The sequence below is a fragment of the Hemitrygon akajei genome, chromosome 5 (assembly GCF_048418815.1).
Source record: "Hemitrygon akajei chromosome 5, sHemAka1.3, whole genome shotgun sequence".
Taxonomy (NCBI): domain Eukaryota; kingdom Metazoa; phylum Chordata; class Chondrichthyes; order Myliobatiformes; family Dasyatidae; genus Hemitrygon; species Hemitrygon akajei.
In genome coordinates, this window is record NC_133128.1 from 69,583,234 (window position 1) to 69,606,440 (window position 23,207).

At 42.6% G+C, this 23,207-nt stretch overlaps 1 long non-coding RNA gene across 1 annotated transcript; it reads left to right on the plus strand.

The window, feature by feature from the left end:
- The first annotated feature begins 4,477 nt into the window (after positions 1-4,477).
- LOC140727316 (uncharacterized) lies at positions 4,478-22,158 on the plus strand. The gene is made up of 3 exons (XR_012098824.1): positions 4,478-4,562; positions 14,571-14,786; positions 21,679-22,158. It is a non-coding gene; the product is annotated as an uncharacterized lncRNA (long non-coding RNA).
- Positions 22,159-23,207: the final 1,049 nt, after the last annotated feature.

Here is a 23,207-nt window from a genome sequence, read left to right on the forward strand (position 1 = left end):
TCCTATCAAACTGCCAAGTGATTGATGATTTCTTCAGATAGCACCTTCCTTCTACAGACCGCTGGTGACCTTTGCAAGTTAAACACAAGGTGGTAGTGTTGAGGTCCAATTTGGTAACATGGTGTAAAATTTGCATAGCACTGACATTCAACAATGTCAAAAGAAAGCACACCGTGATGTCAGTGTTGACTGCAAATTTTATACCAACATTGACAAATTAGACCTAAATGATAGAGCTATTATCGGATGAGAGTATTACAATCGTCATTATCCTTAATGATATGGCAAACATTCCAGGTTTTCTCAAAACACATATAAGCACGAGGATTACATTTAAAATTCAGGCCACAGAGCCACTGAAGTAACGAGACAGTAGAGCATATGATCCTGGTTGCATAACAGATTATCTTTACCATGATGGACTGATTCTTAGGGCATTATTAGATCAGAAATGATTGAATGTTCATCCATCTGTTTGAAGTCTACAAAACCTTGATATTTTATTCTTAAGCTACAATCGTACAGTCAGTTTCAGACATCAGTGAGGTTCAGGACTGGAATGATAGAAATATCAGAATGTTTTATACTGGGAAGATACCAGTTTGCTTATCTGACATTAAAAACAAAACATGACCGATGATGAACTTGTTCAGTGGTAGGATCAGTAACAGACCTGAGCAGTTTGGAAGTTCTAGCAGCTAAAAGGATGATTGCACATTTTGTATGACACATACTGTGCTTATTCTCTTGTGAAACCAGCAGAGCTGGATAGGGAATCTTGGGGTCTGACTCAAATGCTTAAAAGGAAGAGTTAGTGATGTCACATCCCTCTTTACCCTGGAGCCCTGAACAGCATGCCTTGGAGATTATAACCAAAAGTCTGGAGTGAGAACTTGTTTTGTTGTCTGCCTATTCTTGGGAACTGCCCCGAGCGAGTCCATGGTGGGGGTGTTCGACAAGCACATGATGTTCCTACTTTTGCTCTCAATGCCTAGCTGTCTTGAGTCCAGCCACATGTCCCAGCTACTGTCGATTCCAGTCCTATGGGGTCCATCTAGGTCCTTGCGGCCCAGCTAATGTGAAGACCAGGCTTTTGGTTTCCCGATAATATTGGGTTCAGGATCCAGCTGATATTAGGTTTACCATCAGAGACCGTGCAGGATCTGGCTCCAGAAGAACATGTGAACATTAAGCTTAGGCTAGTGAACACTTTGACACACCACCATTTAGGAAGACCTCAACTTATCTAACCTGCACTGCAACACCTCTGTCCCCATTTCCCACCCCATAACTATTTGATTAAATGTCTATCAGAATCCATCTCAAGTCAGAGGAAGCAAAGTAATGTGAAATACAGTGCACAGTTCATATGTGGGTAAGGCCAAGTACAGGAAGAGAACTATTTTGTGAAAATTGACTCAGGGTGAAGAACACACAACCTATGCAAAACAGCAATCACACAATCACACACGGGGAGGAATGATGATTAATCTCCAATGTGCTCTGGTCAGACTGCCCCAAGAAAATCATCAATTTCACACTATTTTTTTATAAGTGTGGAAGTTTCAAACCACCTTTCATGCACTTTTGGAATAGCAATTGTGAAAACATTTTGATTTTCTGACTGACTAATGCCACAATCTGTCAATTCAAAGGAATTTATGTAATAGAACTGGCCTCTGTGTGGGGGAAAAGAAATTAAAACAAGAAAACTCCAGAAACACTATTCTCCCCAGTTAACATTACTCCTGAATTGAATCAATTTTATTGGAAGCACTTTATTTTTAAGTCTCTGTACCTGATGGTGAGGCCAGAAGGAACTGAAATGAGTTCTGGGGGTTTAATATTTGAGTGTAAGTAAATGAGAAAATTGTCTAAATACCTGCATATAACATTTGATTTGCTTGATCTCTAATGTTGGGCGTTTATACCCATATTACCTCTTACCCCGGGAGCATGTATAGATAAAATTCCAGAAATTCAAGTTTCTAGTGTCTATGGCAGGTCCAGTAGGAGCAGGAATGTCATCCAGCTTTTCAATCCTTTTGTATGATTCACAAGGATTAAAGCTGAGCTGAGTATTGTTCTCATCTCCACCTTCCTGCCTAAAACACCGTCATTCTCAATCCTCCAGCTGTCCTAAAGCCTCTTATTTTCAACCTTCAACACATTCAATAACTCAGCATCCAAACCTTTCTTGGGTTGACAATTCTAATGTTTTACATCAGCCTGAAAGAAGAAATTCATTCTGATTTGCTTTTCAAATGAATAATCCCTTGTGCTGAGAGTATAGATCTGACCTTGAAACTCCCCCTCCATTGGAAACATCCTCAACTCATATACTCCATTAAAGCCTGAAAACCTGGTATAGTTTAATAATGTCTCCTTTCATTCTATGAAAACCAAAGAAATCAACCCACCAAAGTTGCATGCCAGTTATCTCGATAACTGGGTTCAGTTCTGCTGTCTGTACGGGGCTTGTACAATCTCCCCATGACCACGTGTGCTTCCTCTGGGTGCTCTGGTTTCCTCCCACATTCCAAAGGTTAATTGGTCACATTGGTGTAATTGGGTTGGCTTGGGTTGTTTAGCCGGAGGGCCCTGTTACCATGCTGTATCTCTAAAGAAAAATTAAAATAAATCTGTTCATTTTGTCTTTGTAAAATAACCCACTTGTTCCAGGGATCAATCTAATGAATTCTTGCCACATTGCCTCTAAGGCAAGTATATCTTTTCTTAAGTAGGCAGACCTTGCAAGCAATTGCTAAATCCTATTTACTTTGAGCTTGATTTTTTTTTACACTCTCTAATCCTGAGCTTCATCTGTTCAGTAAAATGTTTTCTTGGTATTGGTAGGAAGTTTGAGTGGGGGAAGGGAAGAGTGAAATATAATGGACTGCTTGCCTTCTTTAGGCTCTGAATCAGGTCTTAATTCACAGCCGCATTGCCACCCTTCTGTCAATGTATGGCTTAATCTATTCTGCACTGATGTGTAAGTGGAAAGATAATTGTGGCCTCCATTTCCTAGACAAACCTTAAAACACATTCTGTTTCCAAAGATGAAGACATAAATGTTCTTTCTTTTAGAACACCCTAATTATCTTGACAAGTCCTGACTTGTGAAAAATTTTAATTATGGGATATCTGGAAGAGAAGCAGCATTAAAATTATATACCACTTTTTTGTTAATTCTGTTAATATTTAGTGGGGCAGTGTACCATATATAAATTGCTACCACTCATTTAACTCTGATATACTTCACCTAGTGAAGCTTTCTGTTATTTCTACTGAATGTAAAGGAGGTGATTTACCCAAAAAACATCACCCACTAAAGAAACACCCTGGTTAGTGTTCAAACAGGTAAAAAATCAACATCTTAGAAAAAAGTTGAAGCCAATGCTGAAATGTGTCTGCAAGATAGTTGAGTACCCGATTATTATATAAATTGTCTCCTTGCTCTCACAGATGAGCTCTTATGGTTCATGAGTGAGGAAGGGCATCTCTATCTTCATTTACAGGCATATGGGGGAGAGGGAAGAGATCATGAACTGATGACCCATCTCACTATTTACTGAAGATTACATGAGACTGTCTAAGATCACCACTGATCATTTTAATCAGACCACATCCTTTCTTGCCTCGATTTATACCTTGAACAAAATTCACCCAAATTCCATTTCTCTGCTTGCCTGATTTAAAAATAATCTTGTTATCCTTGCTGCACTAGTTATTGAGGTTTACACATTCAAATAATGTCACGCAGTGTGCTTTGGCTTTCTCAGCTTATTGGAGATGCAATACACAACAGTTAAGTGAACCTGTTAATGAGAACATCAATTTAAAAGGCAGAGATTCATTCTCTGTACCTTCTAATAGAAAATACATTGGATTAATGAACAATTTATACTGGTATTTTTGCTTTATATTCAACTTCAGTACTTTAGCTGATTTATTCCTGCTTAACACAGGTTACAAAATTTAATCAACCTTAGGGGAAGAATACGCGATTTATCACTAAGAGTGATTAACTGATTCTCATTATTGTAAACATATCAGTTTGTGAGAAAAACATATCTACCTCTGCACTGCACTTGCTTTCTCCTTGCTTTTATCTCATGTTGTTCTTCTGACTTCTCAAATCTTAATTCTGCCTCTATATTGAACATCACCCATAGATTACTGGAGTTTTCAGAATAGAGGGGGATAATTTGTGTTGGTTCCGGTTCATTTCCAGAAAGGCTCAAGATGAATATCATTGCACCAACCTTCCTCCATACCTGGTGGCAGGATTGCACATTTTATATCAGCTCAATTTTTAACTTGTATATTATGCGTCATTACCAAACAGCAAGCAACAGGTTAATATCCATAAAGTATCTGAGTAGAAATCAATCAGTTGAGCTCAGTCACTCCAGTGAGGAATTCTACAGAAGATAATATTCTACAGCCCACATAATAATTGCCCAAGGTGTTGAATATTTAATTCACTAGCAACAGTACATCGAATCACAAACGTTTCCATGTTTACCTAAGGTCGAGTATCCATTTGTTGCTTGATGAAGGTATATTTCTTCTTATTTAATTTTGAGAACTGTAGTAATTGACTGTTTCTCTCACAGCAAAGGTACAGAAATGATTCTATGCTAGCCTGGCACAGAGCAAACAACTGAGCTCTATCCAAGGTTTGAGTTATGGCTGTGGCAGAGATGTTTGTGAATGGACTAATCAATGATTATTCTTGAAAACATTAATGCTGTCAGAAGGTCGAAGAGTCGGAATTACAATATACATTAATGATTTAGATGAAGGGATTAAAAGTAACATTAGCAAATTTGCTGATGACACAAAGCTGGGTGGCAGTGTGAAATGTCAGGAGGATGTTATGAGAATGCAGGGTGACTTGGACAGGTTGGATGAGTGGGCAAATGTATGGCAGATGCAGTTTAATGTGGATAAATGTGAGGTTATCCACTTTGGTGGCAAGAACAGTAAGGCAGATTACTATCTAAATGGAGTCAAGTTAGGAAAAGGGGAAGTACAATGAGATCCAGGTGTTCTTGTACATCAGTCAATGAAAGCAAGCATGCAGGTACAGCAGGCAGTGAAGAAAGCTAATGGCATGCTGGCTTTTATAACAAGAGGAATTGAGTATAGGAGTAAAGAGGTCCTTCTGCAGCTGTACAGGGCCCTGGTGAGACCCCACCTGGAGTATTGTGGGCAGTTTTGGTCTCCAAATTTGAGGAAGGACATTCTTGCTATTGAGGGAGTGCAGCGTAGGTTCACAAGGTTAATTCTTGGAATGGCGGGACTGTCATATGTTGAAAGATTGGAGCGACTGGGCTTGTATACACTGGAATTTAGAAGGATGAGAGGGGATCTGATTGAAACATATAAGATTATTAAGGGATTGGACACACTGGAGGCAGGAAGCATGTTCCCGCTGATGGGTGAGTCCAGAACTAGAGGCCACAGTTTAAGAATAAGGGGTAGGCCATTTAGAACAGAGATGTGGAAAAACTTTTTCACCCAGAGAGTGGTGGATATGTGGAATGCTCTGCCCCAGAAGGCAGTGGAGGCCAAGTCTCTGGATGCATTCAAGAGAGAGTTAGATAGAGCTCTTATAGATAGCGGGGTCAAGGGATATGGGGAGAGGGCAGGAACGGGGTACTGATTGTGTATGATCAGGCATGATCACAGTAAATGGCGGTGCTGGCCAGAAGGGCCGAATGGCCTACTCCTGCACCTACTGTCTATTGTCTATTGAATTTGGTTTTAAAAGGAGAGTACTGAGTAAGAAATTGAAAATCATGGGGAGGAAAATGGCAGAAACATTGTTGAGGCGACAATATTCAATGGTGACTTTGATGCCATGTTGCAGCCCTCTTAACAGAACTTGCAGAAAATCTTGAGGTCTTTATGAAGATTTTTTATGCAGTGAGGCTACCATATTTTAAGAGCCTACTAACATAAGGAGGTATCATGCAGAAGGGTCAAGATTAACCACACCACAGAATGAGAAAATATTTAACAGCCCAGAGTTACGTGCTAGAATTAGTTGGATCTTGTCAGGCTTAACTTTTCCAGAAGTACCCTAAAAAAAACAAAAAAAATTTGCATGAAAACCAAACTCCCAATAAATTAGGAACAAAGAACAAAATTCTAAAATCTAAATTAACAATCCATGAGAGGAAGTCTTCAATTGTTTTTAATTTAGAATCCATATGAAAGATTTGCAAATGACCAAACTCTTCCTTTGCATTCATGCCAAAGGAGAAGGCTATGTTAAGGGTGCATCGTATTTCATTGGATGGTGCAGCATTTTAATGCAACTTTGTACCCTAAGTACAGTATTGGGCATTTAGCTCAAGTTCCAGCCTTCTTGGTGAACTCCTTCAATACGTCTGCAGGCTTGTGGTGGCTTTTTGCATCAACTTTTGGATTTCTGTGAAATAAAATTTCACAAAATCACTGCACATGTTGGAAATTTAAAATAAAAACTGACAGCGTTTGAGGCATTCAACAGACCATACATCATCCACTTAGAGAAACAGTTAACTTTTCAGGACCAAGGACTTTGGTCAGAACAAAGAAAGAGAACTCAAGCTTTCATTTGAAAAGAGGTGGATGAACGGGGAGAATAACAGGAAAATCTCCAAGCCCAAATTACTTAATGTGACAGTTAGAAGTACATTATACTTTGTGTGTTTTATGTATAGCTAATAGCAAGGCTGGGAAACATGTCAAGCAGGCCTAACCATGCTAACGGAAAGTAAAACTAAACCAAAATAACTACAAGCTGAAATGGCCAGTTCTGATACAAGCAGACAGAACAGTGATTTATCTGAGGTTGTAGAATTCATTATTCAGTCTATACAATAGGTAAGTGTGTAGGTTGGGGGCTATGTGTGGTGATTGTGGCCAGTGGGCTGAATGCTGCTCAATTTCACTTACAAATCTTATTCATGAATGCTTTGATATGCAGCAAGGATTATCTTGTCAACAGTCTAATTTTGCATGTTTTCTGTTTGGAGACTAACATGCCATTTTAGCAAAAATGTAAGAGTGAAAAATGAAAATTTGCATTTCATTGACTGATGGTCACATTCAGAATTGGTTTATTATTACTGTCTTATATGGTGTGGAATCTGTTGCTTTGTGGCAGCAGTATAGTGCAAAGACATAAAGTAACAATAAATTTCAGAATGAATAAATAATGAGGAAGTGTTCATGAGTTGATGGACCATTCAGAAATCTGACAATGGAGGAGAAGAAACTGTTTCTGAATTGTTGAGTGCAGGTCTACAGACTACTGTACCTCCTCCCTGAAGGTAGCAATGAGAATCCCAAATGGTGAGGGTCCTTAATGATACATAGTGTCTTCTTGAAGCAAGGCCTTATGAAGTTGTCCTCAATGGTGGGGAGGGTTGTAACCATGATGCAGCTGGCTGAGTTTACAACCCTCTACAGTCCCTTGCAATCCTATGCATTGTAGCCTCCATATCAGATGGTGATGCATCCAGTAAAAATGTTATCCATTGTACAGCTATAGAAATTTGCAAGTCTTTAGTGACATACAAAATCTCAAAAGTCAAATAAACTAGTGCTGCTGGCATGTCTTTTTCACAATTGCATCAATGTGTTGTGCCCAGGACGTATCCTTGGAGATGGTGACACCCTGGAACTCAAAACTGCTCTCCTTGTCCACTATTGACCCCTCAATGAGAACTGGTGTGACTTCCCCTTCCTGAAGTCCTTGGTCAAGGGTTAAGGTTGTAGTTGTTACAGCTCCACCTTGCCTTGATGCACCTTCAAAATTCGAAGTTTGAAGTAAAATTTATTATCAGAATACATACTTGTCACGACATACAACCCTGAGATTCTTTCTCCAGTGGGCATACTCAGCAAATCTATAGAACAGTAACTATAAATGGGATCAATGAAAGAGCAAGAGCATATATGCAAATATAAATAAATAGCAATAATAATGAGAGCATGAAATAACAAGATAGAGAGTCCTTAAAGTGAGATCATTGGTAGTGGGAATAGAATGAGTGTAGCTATCTTCTTTTGTTTAAGAGCCTGATGGTTGAAGCATAATAACTGTTCTTGAACCTGGTGGTGTCACGGTCCCTCCTGGCAATCCCCCACCTTGCTATTTACCTCAAGAATTGGGCCTCAATCCCCTTGTTTAGTTTCCAATTATTCCTAGGTTCCACTAACTACACACACCTGCTTTCCATCAGAAAATGCAGGATAAAGACCCTGTGATCACAACAAGGAGCTGCCAGTTCATTGGTTGACTCCGGTGTGAGTAACCTTGTTTCATGGTTCTTAGGACTGCCAGTTCTAAGTCTAGCATCAGTCCTGGATACCGATTCCATGCTTGCTATGTCAATAACGCCTCCCGACTCTGCCTCCGAGGCCATGTTCTGCACTTGGGTTCATCCACCGCCACGCTCGTGTAACAGAACGAACTGGCCAAAATGAACCCAGCGGACATGGATCCTGTACAACAGGCCCTCGCTAGTCAGGGCTACCTACTGGGTGCCCACAACCAACTACTTAGGGAGGTCACGGAAAACCTTCAGACGCTGTCCACGAATGTATGGAAGATCAGTGAGCAGGTGGACCGAGTTTTCACTTCCCTTTCTCTGTCCCCTCCAAGAATCCCGACTACCCAAACTGTACAGCTTGGGATGGTGTTGCCCCTGGGATCAGCAACACAGTTCCCTCGAGAGCCATATGTACCTGAGCCCGAACCCTACGCTGGGGACCTAGGGAGGTGCTGGGCCTTCCTGTTACAATGCTCTCTGGTCTTTAAGCTACAACCATGTACCTACACTTCAGATAAATCCAAGATTGCATACATCATGGGGCTGTTACAAGGGGATGCCTCAGCTTGGGCAACCACAATATGGGATAACCAACCAGAGGTTTGTTCTTCCTTCCCCTCCTTTGTTGCTGAAGAGGAGAAGGTCTTCAAACAGCCCATTCACAGTTAGGACGTCGCTAAACGCTTGCTGACTCTTTGTCAGGGTTCACAGAACCCCTCGATTTGTCCCCACAGAATACCATGACCTGGGACCAGTATTCAGTAAACAACGGGCCCTTTCCCTGCCTCTGCACCACTCGTATGATTGTGCCATCGACCTTCTCCCTCGTTACCCACCAGTCGCCTTTTTAACCTATCCCGACCAGAGTGAGAGGCCATGGAGAAGTACATCAGCGAGTCCCTCGTGGCGGGCATTATCAGACCTTCATCTTCCCCGGTAGGCGCCGGTTTCTTCTTTGTAGAAAAGAAAGACGGGTTGCTTCGTCCATGTATTGATTACAGAGGCCTAAACAGTATAACAGTTAACAATAAGTATCCTTTACCCCTCAATAGTTCGGCTTTTGAACCACTGCATGGAGCCACCATTTTCTCATAGCTGGACCTTCGTAATGCCTACTACCTAGTCAGGGTGAGGGAGAGGGACGAGTGGAAGACAGCCTTTAATACACTCTGGGCCACTTTGAATATTTGGTCATGCCGTTTGGTCTCCCCAATGCTCCTGTCATTTTTCAAGCCCTCATTAATGACGTACTGAGGGACTTTATTAATTGGTTCGTATTTGTTTACCTCGATGATATCCTGATATTTTCTAGCATCCCCCAAGAACATGTTCACCATGTCTGTCAAGTCCTCCAGAGACTGTGGGAAAACCAATTATTTGTGAAGGCGGAGAAATGTGAGTTCCACATTCCTTCGGTCAGCTTCCTGGGTTATATCATCGAGAGCTGGCAGGTGAGAGCAGACCCCGAGAAGATCCGGGCAGTGGAAGAATGGCCTAGGCCTACGACCGGCAAACAACTTCAACGATTCCTGGGGTTTGCAAACTTCTACCGCGGATTCATCAGAGACTACAGTCGAGTGGCGGCCCCCCCTTACCCGGCTTACCTCACCTACTACCCCCTTCTGTTGGGACTCCGAAGTTGACTCGGCGTCCACCAACCTGAAGAAGTGTTTCACCACCGCTGCCATCCTGGTCCATCCGGACAGCCCATCAATTCATTGTCGAGGTGAACACCTCTGACTCTGGGATAGGAGCAGTCCTGTCCCAATGCTCAAGTTCGGACGAAAAGCTTCACCCCTGCGCCTTCCATTCTCGCTGACTGTCTCCCGCCGAGCAGAATTACGATGTGGGGAATCGGGAATTCCTGGCGGTCAAACTAGCATTGGAAGCATAGAAGCACTGGCTGGGGGGGGGGGGGGGGGGGGGACAACCGTTTGTGGTATGGACTGATCATAAAAACCTGGGGTATATTCAGACTGCCAAACATATGAACTCCCCCCAGGCCCGTTGGGCATTATTTTTTGGACGGTTCAAGTTTCCCCTCACATACCATCCAGGGTCCAAGAACGGGAAGCCGGACACGCTCTCCCGCCAATACAACTCCAATGAGGACACTTCCAGCCCAGGGACTATCCTCCCACCATCCTGCGTGGTTGCCACCCTCACTTGGGAGATCGAGTCCCAAGTAAAAGAAGCCCAACGGGATGACCCCGACCCTGGCAATGGACTCGGCGATCACCCGTATGTGCCCGTTTCCATCAGGCCTCAAGTTCTCCTATGAGGGCACACATCCCGTTTCGCCTGCCACTCCGGGAGTGATCGGACCCTAGCGCTCCTGAAAAAACACTTTTGGTGGCCGTTCATGGAGGTGGATACCCGCTCCTATGTCTCGGCATGTTCCATCTGTGCCTGGGGAAAAGCCTCTCATCGGCCACCTGCGGGTTTACTTCGTCCTCTACCTGTCCCTGGTCGCACATCGCCCTAGACTTTGTCACCCGTCTACCCCCCTTCACATGGGAACACCACCGTACTCACCGTGGTAGACCGATTCTCCAAGGCGGTGCACTTCATAGCCCTCTCTAAACTCCCTTCCTCTCAAGAAACTGCAGATCTTCTCATCTGCTACGTCTTCCACCTCCACAGAATCACGGCAGACATTGTCTCCAATCAAGGTCCCTAGTTTGTTTCACATGTATGGAAGGCCTTCTGTCAAGCCTTAGGTGCATCGGTCAGCCTGTCATCCGGCTTCCACCCCCAGATGAACGGGTCAACCCGGAGGCGACGCTACGCTGTGTAACGGCAAACAACTTGTCGACCTGGAGTGACCATCTCCCGTGGGTTGAGTACGCCCACAACTTTTCGGTGAGCTCTGCCATTGGAAGGTCTCCATTCGAGTGTTCCCTGGGGTACCAACCCCTGCTGTTCCCCGCACAAGAAGAGGAGATTGCGGTACCGTCGGTTCAGGACCATGTTGATTGGTGTCTTAAGGTTTGGGAAGAGGCACGCATGGCCCTACTCAGATCAGCAAAATGCAATAAGAAGATGGCCGACCAACACTGGACTCCGGCGCCTGAGTACCAACCAGGGCAGATGGTGTGGCTTTCATCCAAGGACATCCTGCTCAAGAACGAGCATAGGAAACTCTCTCCTCGCTTCCTGGGACCTTTCAAGGTTGAAAGTGTTATCAATCCCGCAGCGATCCGCCTAAAACTGCCAAGATCTATGCGCATCCACCCGACTTTTCATGTTTCCCAGTTAAACACAGATTCCGTCAGCCCCTTGTGTCCCCCGGCTGAGACTCCCCCACCTGCCCGTATCATCGACAACCATTCGGCACACACCGTCCGAAGACTACTGGATGTGCGCCATAGGAGCAGGGGTTTCCAATACCTGATAGACTGGGAAGGGTACAGTCCAGAAGAGCGTTCATGGGTCCCCCACTTCTTCATCCTAGACCCTTCCCTCATCCAGGATTTTCATCAGGACCATCCAGACAGGCCTGGAGGATCGCCTGGAGGCTCCTGTTGAGGGAGGGGTACTGTCATGATCCCTTCTGGCAATCTCCCACCTGGCTATTTACCTCAGGAATTGGGCCTCAATCACCTCGTTTAGTTTCCAATCATTCCCAGGTTCTACTAACTACACACACCTGCAGGATAAAGACACTGTGATATCAACAAGGAGCTGTCAGTTCATTGGTCGACACTGGTGTGAGTAACCTCGTTTCATGCTTCTTAAGACTGCCAGTTCTAAGTCTAGCATCACTCCTGGATACTGATTCCACGCTCGCTACTTCAATAATGCCTCCCGACTCTGTCTTCGCGCCCGTGTTCTGCACTTGGGTTTGTCCACCGCCATGCTCGTGTAACAGGTGGTGCAAGTCCTGGGGCTCCTGTACCTTCTACCTGATGGCAGCAGCGAGAAAAGAACATAGCCTGAGTGGTGAGGATCTTTGATGATGAATGTTGCTTTTCTACAGCAATGTTTCATGTAGATGTGCTCCATGCTTGTCACCCCAGTTTTGAATATTACCCAGTACTGCTCGGGAGCTCTACTCTGGCACAGCAATGTCTCCCAGACTTGCAGCATTAGGTCAAGAAGGAGGACATTTTGCTGGCCTCAGTTCTCTCAGTCTTCATCTCATCTAGCATCCTTTCCATTGCCCCTTCTGATGTCCTATAGAGCAGCTCTTGCCCTGAATGCTGACTGTCAGTGACAATGTCTCAGTTGTTTGTATAGTACCTGCCACCTTCAAACCTCTCTCACAGTTGTCTTTGCAGTGGAGGTACAGGCATCCACAGGTTGGGACTCACTTTTCCATTCACTGTATGAAACATCCTGGGATTAGGGCCAATGAAAATGGCCAATCCGCCCCAAACAAGTTGAGAGAATTTCCAGGACTGCAGAACATACGTAGAATTTGTCAAGCTGGATCTGTTGAGACTTTTCTCAATATTGTCCTAGCCTTACTACAGTAACGGAGTAGACTAAGGATTCATTCTTACTAGATTCTCAGTTTGGTGATTTCTATCAGGTTCCTGTTGGTCCACACTGTCCTGCTCAGCTGTGACGTAAAAGCTGAAGCTTTTGCAGTGTGAGTGTTGAGTAACTGATTGCTGGTGATTGTGGATTCCAGGGAAGTAAAGCTGACAGCAGCCTCCAATTACACATAATCGGTGCTAAATATTGATGATATGCACCTTTCAGTGTCCTGTGCCAGAACATTCATCTTCCTTTGCTGAAGGCAAATTCAAATCCTTCCCATTAACAACTGGAAGCATTACTCCATATGGGATGTCAGTATAATATAGAGCAATTCCCTGCTGAGGATCTAGCATAATTTAGTTGGCTCACAGACAGGTAAGGCTAAACAGTTCTGGAATGTGAATGGTCACCCTCTATGGATGACCTAGATGGTCTGAAGGAATATGACAGCAGTGTTTAGAAGTATAGTACCCTCTTTGATGCGACCATGAATCATAAAGAGTTATGTTGTTGTAGTCCTCCTGAGATCTGGTGTAAATGTGCTCAGCCAAGATCTGTACTCTGGTCAGGGCTACCTAGGGCAAATACTTTTCCCATAATGGTCACAGACATATGCCTCACCAAATGGTACAATTGCGGCAATCACCAATGGAGACAACGTGACGGGGAGGGACTTACTCTTGGTTATCCTTTTCACATTGCTGCCCATCAGCTGAGTTTGTCATTGGCACCCAAAAAGCACACTTCAAGTGAAATGCTAACTCTTCATCCATACAAAGGCCCATTGTACACTAATAGGGAGGCAGGCAAAAGCAAATAAATTATAGGCCAATCACAAACGAGAGATAATCTGCAGATGCTGGAAATCCAAGTAATGCACCAAAATGCTGGAGGAAATCAGCAGGCCAGACAGCATCTATGCAAAAGAGCACACTCGATGTCAACTGTACTCTTTTCCATAGATGCTGAGTTCCTCCAGCATTTTGTGTGTGTTGCTTAACTTATAGGCCAGCTAACCTGACCTCAGTGGTTGGGAAGATGTAGGAGTCCATTATGAAGAATGAGGTTTCAAGGTACCTGGAGGCATGTGATAAAATAGGCCAAAGTCAACATGGTTTTCTTAAGTGGAAATCTTGTCTGGTAAGTTGGTTGGAATTTTTTGAGGAAATAACAGGCAAAGGAGGGTCAGTGGATGTTGTTTACTTGGATATTTAGCAGGCATTTGACAAGGTGCTGCATATGATGTAGGCTAAAAAGGTAAGAGTCCGTAGTATTACAGGAAAGATACCAGCATGGTAAAAGATTGGCTGATTGGCAGGAGGAAAAGAATAAGAATAAGGGGGACTTTTCTGGTTGGTTGCCAGTGACTAGTGGTGCTCAGCAGGAGACTATGTTGGGACCACTTCTTTTCATGCTATATGTCAATGATTGGCATGATGGAATTGATAGCATTGTGGGTAGATTTGCTGATGGTATAAAGATAGGTCGAGGGGCAGGTAATGTTGAGAAAGCAGGGAGCCTGCAGAAGGACTTAGGAGATTAGGCAAAGAAGTGGCAGATAGAAAATAGTGCAGTGAAATGTATGGTCATGCACTTGGCTGGAAGGAATAAAGGAGTAGAATATTTTCTAAATGGACAGAGCTTTCTAAATGGGCGGAGCTTAGGAGGACGATGGCACCTAGCGGTAACTCCTTTGTATCTTTAGAAACAGCTCTACTTCTAACTTTCATATCTCTTTTTTTTCCCTTTCAGGGTGATTTTGAAGACCCTGATCTGGAGTTACACGTCGACTTTGGTTCTTTGCAGAAATGGGACCTGTTCTCGGGGCCTCACGACTGGCTGCTTTTCGATATGCCAAAGATGGAAGACTAGTGCGCCTGCAGGGTGCCGAATTTTTGTGGCTTTATAGGTTGGTGAATTCAAGGCTGGTGCTGCCGTCACCTGATGCATCATGGGAAATGGAAGATGGTAAGCAGCTAGCTGGCTGATGGCTGTGTGCCAAGAGACCCGAGTTCCTTGAGCACAGAGCTCGGAAGAAGTGACGTAACAGACTTTTAACATCATAAATCAGCGAGTTGCTTTGTTATGTCGCCCCTCTTCCTGTGAAAAGGGGACAGTTCTTTTTCCCTGATTAGGGGGAGAGAGAGAGAGCCTGTGGTATGTCGATTACCAGGTGAACATATATCTATGGGGTACTGCAAGTCTGTGTCTTTATTGATGCTTTTCTGCATGCTTGAGTGCTCAGTGAGGGGGTGCTGATGCTTCTTTGCTGGTGGGGGGGAGCTGGGTGGGCTTTTGGGGTTCTAACATTTAACTGTCATTCATTCTTTGGGGCACTCCTCTGTTTTTGTGGATCTTTGCTAAGAAGAAGAATTTCAGGTTGTATATTGTATACATTTCTCTGACATTAAATGTACCTACTGAAACGTGAACAGGGAGAAAAAGCAAATGCAATGTTAGCATTCATTTTGAGAGGACTAGAATAAAAAAGTAGAGCTGCTATGATAAGGCTTTATAAAGCATTGGTCAGACTGCACTTGGAGTATTGTGATTAGTTTTGAGCCTCTTATCAAAGAAAAGATGTTTTGGCATTGGAGAGGGTCCAGAGGAGGTTCACGAAAATTATCACAGGAATTAAAGGGTTAATGTATAAAGCGTGTTTGATGGCTCTGGGCTTGTACTTGCTGGAGTTCAGAAAATGAGCGGGGATCTCATTGAAACCTATTGACTATTGAAAAGTCTATAGATGGAATGGATGTGGAGACTATGTTTCATATAGTAGTGGAGTGAGTCTAGAACTAGAGGGCACACCCTCAAATAGAGGGACATTTATTTATTACAGAGATGAGGAAGAATTTCTTTAGCCAGACAGTGGTGAATCTGTGGAATTCTTTGCCACGTATGGCTGTGTAGGCCAAGTCACCGTGTATATTTAAAGCGGAGGTTGATAGGTTCTTGATTAGTAAGGGGGTCAAAGATTACGAGGAGAAGACAGGAGAATGGGTTTGAGAGGGATGATAAATCAGCCATGATGGAATGGTGGAGCAGACCCAATGAGCTGAATGGCCTAATTCTGCTCCTATATCTCATTGTCTTACAGCTTTATGATAGTTGAGGAAGGAAAAGGCATCTTTTTAATTCTTCTTCTTGTCCATCTAATATTAGATAACACTTTATATCCATGTTATCAAATGCTGTGACCTTGGTCAATTGGGCTGCTCCGCTGTGTAAAATCAATTGTAATTTCTCCGTTGTTTTTTTGGATTGCATACTTGAAATTCTGAGGTATAATTTGAGAGAAAATTGTCAGGATGCCTGGGTCATTTGGTAGATGGGTAATAGACACTTCTTCCCTCTTTCCTACTGTGAAAATTGTTGGTGAATAACATCTTAGTTTAAGTGGCCTTTGAGAAAGTGTACTTTGAGACAGAAGCACAATAGAAAATCAATTTCAAAAAAGGTTAACCAAAAATTATGCCCTTAGGGCAAAAAAAAATTCCCATAACTCTGAAACACAGGAAGATGTGGATAAAATAGGAGTTTAGGATTGCAGATATCTGAATCTTTCAAGGGAGATTCAGCATTAAAAAATCAATGAGATTTACTTTCGTTTGTATTCTTGAGTTAGCAGAGCTCATGGGCCTGAATAGTGATGCCTGTGGCAGAGGTTTGCAAGCTCGGCCACTCCCACACTTGTTTGCCCTAGACTTACAGAGTACCACTCTGAGAGATAGATGCTGTGAAGGACTGGTGAGCCTATTCATTTGAAAAGGGACTTCCAGCTTGAAGGGTAGGAGGAGAAAGACAAGCCATTATTTAATTTTTATCCACATGCATATTTGTAATTTGCTAGGATGGCCTGGCAGAGTAAAGTCACAGTGGTCGGGTCTTTGACACTGAGTCTGGCTCTGTGGCTCAGAAGGAAAGAAAGTGAAGAGGCAAGCGGTGGTGACAGGGGATTCATTAGTAAGGGGAACAGAAAGGGGGCTCTGTGAATGAGAACAAGATTCACGGATGGTTTGTTGCCTCCTGGGAGTCAGGGTCTGGGATATCTCAGATTGAGTACTCGGCATTCTTAAGTGGGAGGGTGAGCAACCACAGGTTGTGGTCCACATAGATACCAGTGAAATAGGTAGGAAGAGGGATGAGGTTCTGTAAAGAGAGTTAAGGGAGTTCATACAATTTAACATATGGCTAAAGAGTTGGTGTGGGAGGGAGGGCTTCTGATTTTTGAATCACTGGGCTCTCTTCCAGGGAAGGTGGGACCTGTACAGAAGGGACAGTTTGCACCTGTACTGGAGAGGCCTAGCAGGAAGGTTTGCTAGCGCTGCACAGAGGGGAAGGGGGAGTTAAACTAGAGCTGCAGAGGGATGTAAAACAAAGTGACAGAACAAATAGTAGAGTGGTTGTAGAGATAGATGTTGTTATGACCTCAGACAAAGTCAGGAAGCAAGAAGTTGAACATGGTGGGACTCATGTTCTGAAGTGCATATATTTCAATGCAAGAAGTATCGCAGGAAAGGCTTTTCCCGATGAGCTCAGGGTATGGATCAACACATGGAATTATGATATTGTAGCCATTAGTGAGACTCGGTTGCACAAGGGTCAGGACTGGCAGCTTAATATTCTGGGGTTCTGTTGTTTTAGAGCTGATGGGAGGAGGTAAATTAAAGGAGGATGTGTTGTATTACTAGTCAGGGAAAATGTCACAGCAGTGCCCAGTCAGGACAGACTGGAGAATTCATCTATTGAATCATCATGCATGGAACTGAGGAATGACCATGTTAATGGGGCTGTATTACAGATCACCCAATAGTCCACAGGATTTTGAGGAACAAATTTGTAGAGGGATTGCAGACTGTTGCAATGAACATAAGGTTTTTATAATAGGTGATTATAACTTTCCACATTTTGAATGGAACTCCCATACTGTAAAAGGACTAGATGGAGTTGAGTTTGTCAAATGCGTTCAAGAAAGTTTCCTTTATCAGTATGTAGAAGCCCCAACGAGAGAGTGTGCAATACTTGATCTGTTATTAGAGAATGAGGCAGAGCAGGTTTGTGTAGATGAACTCCTTGCCATACACTTTATCGTTTCAAGAGAACTATGCAGAAGTATAGGCCTGGTCCTCGGGTTGAGATTCTAAATGTGAAGAAGGCTGATTTTGATGGCATCAGAAAGGATCTGGCAAGTGTGGATTGGGACAGGCTGCTTTCTGACAAAGCTGTACTTGGTAACTGGGAGTTCTGCAAAAGTGAAATTTTGAGAGTACAAAGCTTATATATGCCTTTCAGAATAAAAGGCAGGGATAATAGAATGAGTGAACCTTGGTTTTCGAGAGATATTGAGGCCCTGGTTCAGAAGAAAAGGTGAGTAGCAGGTATAGGCAAGCAAGAGCAAATGGTGTACTTGAATATAAGAAATGCAAGGGAACACTTCAGAAAGAAATCAGGAGGGCTAAAAGAAGGCACGAGGTTTCTATAGCAGACAAGGTGAAGGAGAGTCCTAAGGGCTTCTACAGAAATGTTAAGAGCAAAAGAATTACAAGGGACAAATTTGATTCTCTGGAAGATCAGAATGATAATCTATGTGTGGAGCCAAAATAGATGGGGGATGTCTAAAGTGGACTTCTGGCATCTGTATTTACTTGGGAAATGGACATACAGTCTATTAAAGCAAAGCAGCAGAGAGATCATGGACTCGATACAGATTACACAAGATGAGGTTTTTGTTGTGTTGAGGCAAACCAGGGTCGACAAATCCCTAGGGCCTGACGTTGTTTCCTCGGATCCTGCAGGAGGCAAGTGCAGAAATTGCAGGGGCCCTAGCAGAGATACTTAGAACATCCTTAGCAACAGGTGGGGTGTTGGAGCATTGGAGGATAGCTAATGCTGTTTTGCTGTTTAAGAAAGGCCATAAGAATAAACCAGGGAATTATAGACTGTAAGTCTGACATCAGTAGTGGGAAAGTTATTGGAAGGTACTCTAAGAGACAAGGTAGATGAGTATTTGGATAGACAGGGAATAGTTAGGGATAGCCAGCATGGCTTTGTGCATGGTAGGTCATGTCTAACCAGTTTTATAGAGGTTTTCAAGAATGCTACCAGTAAAGTTGATGAGGGTAAAACAGCGGATGTTGTCTACATGGACTTCAGCAAGGCATTTGACAAGGTCCCGCAGGGGAGGTTGGTCAAGAAGTTCAATATCTTGGCATTCAAGACGAGGTAGTAAATTGAATGAGACATTGGAGAAGCCAGAGGTTGATAGATGTTTGCTGGAGACATGTGACTAGTGGAGTGCCACAGGGATCGATGGTGGGTCCATTCTTGATTTTTATCTACTTCAATGATCTGGATGATAATGTGGTTAACTGGATCAGCATATTCAAGGAGGACACCAAACTTGGGGGTGTAGTGGACATCAAGGAAGATGATCAAAGCTTGAAGTGGGACCTGGAACAGCTGGAAAAATGAGCTGATAAAAATAGCAGATGGAATTTAATGAGAGATGTTGTACTTTGTGAGGACCAACCAGGGTAAGACTTACACAGTGAGCAGTAGGGTACTGAAGGGTACAGTAGAACAAAGGGATCTGGGAATATAGGTCCGCAATTCATTGAAAGTGGTGTCACAGATAGATACTGTAAGGTTGTTAAGAAAACTTATGGCACATTGGCCTTCATAAATCAATGTATTGAGTACAGGAGTTGGGATATTATGTTGTATAAGATGTTGGTGAGGTCTATTTTGGAGTATTGTGTACAGTCTTTGACATCTATGTACAGGAAAGACGTAAATAAGATTGAAAGAGTACAGAGAAAATTTACAAGACTGGAGGACCTGAAATATAAGGAAAGATTGAATAGGTTATAACTTTATTTTCTAGAATCTAGAAGATTAAGGAGGTTTGGTAGAGGTATACAAAGCTATGAGGGGTATACTAAACGCAAGCAGTCTTTTACCACAGATGTTGGGTTGAGACGACAACCAGAGGTCATGTGTTAAAGGTGAAAGGTGAAATGTTTAAGGGGAACTTCTTCATTCGGAGGATGATTAAAGTGTGGAATAAGCTGCCAACGCAAGTAGTGGATTCAATTTCAATTTCAGCATTTAAGAGAAGTTCGGATGGGTACGTGAATGGGAGGAGAGTAGAGGGCTATGGTCTGGGTGCAGGCAATGGGACTAAGCAATTTAAATGATTCAGTATTGAGTGCGTGGGTCAAAGGGCCTGTTTCTCTGCTGTAGTTTCTATGACTCTAATTACAAACGTTTGTAGTTCCTTAATGCTTAAAGAGTTTTAATTAATTTATTTTCAAAGTATCAATAATTTTGTAAAATATTTTGCAGTCATTTAATGACATTGAAAGAGTAAAATATCCTCAGAGTTTGACAGAAGGAGATGCCCTGCTCTGCCTCCTGTTATGGAAGGGGTTTGCAGGTGGGTAAAGGTTCGACGAGTTATGTGTTCAGAGACTCTCTTCTGCATATCCATGATATAACACGTGGTTATTTGAGCTACTGTCACCTTTCTGTCAGCTCAAAGTTCAAAGGAAATTTATTATTGAAGTACATTAATGTCACCATAAACAAACCTGAGATTCATTTTCTTATGGGCATTCACAGTAGTTCAAGAAACACAACAGAATCCAGGTGCAGGTCAGTTGGACTAGGCAGAAAAATGGTTCGGCACAGCCAAGAAGGGCCAAAAGGCCTGTTTCTGTGCTGTAATGTTCTATGGTTCTAATCAATGAAAGACTGCACCCAACAGGACAAACAGCTAGTGTGCAAAAGGCGACAAACTGTGCAAATACAAAAGAAAAAATATCAATAAGTATCAAGAACATTAGATGAAGAGTCTTTGAAAGTGAGTCCAAAGGCTGTAGGAGCAGTTCTGTGATGGGGCAATAAAGTTTAGTGAAGTTATCTTCTCTGGTTCAAGAGCTTGATGGTTCAGGGGTAATAACTGTTCCTGATCCTGATGGCATGAGTCCTGAAGCTCCTGTACCACCTTCCTGCTGGCAGCAGCGAGAAGTGAGCATGACCTGGATGATGGTGGTGCTTGATGATGGATGCTGCCTTTCTAAAACAGAGCTCCATGTCGATGTGCTCAATAATGGGAAGGGTTTTACCTGTAATGGACTGGGGTGTTTCCATTACTTTTTGTAGGATTTTTTGGTTCAAAGGCATTGGCGTTTCCATACCAGGTTGTGATGCAACCAATCAATATACTGTCCACCACTCATCTATATAGTTTGTCAAAGTTTTAGATATTATGCAGAATCTTTGCAAATGTATAAGGAAGTAGAGGTACTTCTGTGCTTTCTTTGTAGTGGCATTTATGTGCTGGGTCCAGGACATATAATGTAAAATGACAACACAGATGAGTTTAAAGTTGCTGATCTTCTCCATCTCTAATCGCCCAATATACTGGCTTGCAGACCTCTGGTTTCCTCCTGTGGTCAATAATTCGCTCCTTGGTCCTGCTGACATTGAATGAGAGGTTATTGTTGTGGCACTACTCAGTCGGGTTTTCAATCTCCCTTTATACTGATTCGTCACCACCTTTGATTTGCCCAATGATAGTGGTGTCGTCAGCAAACTTAAATATGACCTTGGAGTTGTGCTTAGCCTCACATTCATAAGTATAAAGAGAGTAGAGCAGGGAGCTGAGCACACAGTCTTATGTTACACCTGTGCTGATGGAGATTGTGGAGGAGATATTTTTACTAATCCAAACAGACTGGGGTCTGCAAACGAGTGCTTGAACCAATCTGATCACTCTCCTTTGACCTCTCCCATTAATAAAGCTTTTTGATCCACTGAACTGCTGCTCACTGAATTTTTTTTGTTTGTTTTTCAGACCATTCTCTATAACATCCAGAGATTGTTGGACATGAACGTCCCAGGAGATCAGCAGTTTCTGAGATACTCAAACCACCCCACCTGGCACCAACAATCATCCCACAGTCAAAGTCCCTCAGATCACATTTCTTCCCCATTCTGATGTTTGATCCAAACAACAATTGAACCACTTGACCAAGCATGTATTAAGTTGCTGCCACATGATTGGCTGATTAGATATTTACAGTAATGAGCAGGTGTATCTAATAAAGTGGCCTCTAAGTGTATATTAACCATAAGTATGCAAGAAAATAGGAGCAGGAGTGGCTCCTCAGCCCCTCAAACCTAACCCATGATTCGATATGGTCATGACTGATTTTCTCAAGACTTTATCTCTTCTTCTGTGCTAGTTTGGATTATTGTACAAGCCTCACCTTTGATTCCATTATATTTCCTTGTTCTACTGTGACTGCAAAAATTGAACCTCAGGGTAGCATATGGTGACATATATGTACTTTGGTAATAAATTTACATTGAATATTGAATCTTGAACTGGATTTGTTGTCTGTTATACAGTCCCGATTGTGAGGGGCTTCTTTACCTGCATGTCAATGCCCACCAAGCTGGGTCAGGTATGGGACTGCTCTCTTGCATACCTCCCTTATCTTTGGCAGTTTTCTTCATTTGCCCATTTCCCTCTGTTCCTCTCCCAGTTCAGCCTTGGTTAACATTGCCAACTGGTTTATCCTTTTTGAAGTTTTTATGGATTTTTTACCCCAATTGTTTCTGACTTCTTAATTGTCAAACAATTGCCTGACTTCAGCATTAGTGGGCTTCATGCAAACATCCAGATTTCTTATTGAAATTCTCAGTAACAGCGACAATATGACTTCAAAATGGTACATTTACTTGGAGCAGTTAACCACTTGAATGTGACCTGCATTTACTTCAAAAGATTGCGACTCAAGATGCTGATATCAGCCTATAATGTCAAATAATGAATTGCTCCTTAACTTTTTCAATTGACCAGATTGAATTTAATTGATAGCATATAAATCAGAATTAATGCTCCTCTCATGATCTTGCTCACAAATTTTAAAAAAATGATTACCTTGAATAAATAAACTCTTCTCCAATCACCGGAGGTTGATTGATAAAGCACTAAAATTGTGCAACTCACATTTTGAAGCTTGTGTATGATGTGTTGCTCTTACATAATTTAAGATTATGGTTGTCATCTATTGCAGTTCTGTGTATAAATGGGAGTCTCACCTACTTCTGGTACTCATTATATGTAATTAGAAATGGAACAGATGGACTTGAGAAACATCTGTATATAATAGAAGATGGTTATAAAAACTGTAAATATAATTGTAATTACATGTATCTGTAATTGCACTAGAAATGTGATGTTTATTATCCCATTAAGAGCCTTAAATATCACAAGAAAAGGAATGCTTCTGACAGTTAAGGAGACAGCAGGGTTAATTTTGACCCTCACATCAGTAGAAGCTCAATCACGCAAATGGTTCCTGGCAGCCGGTTAAG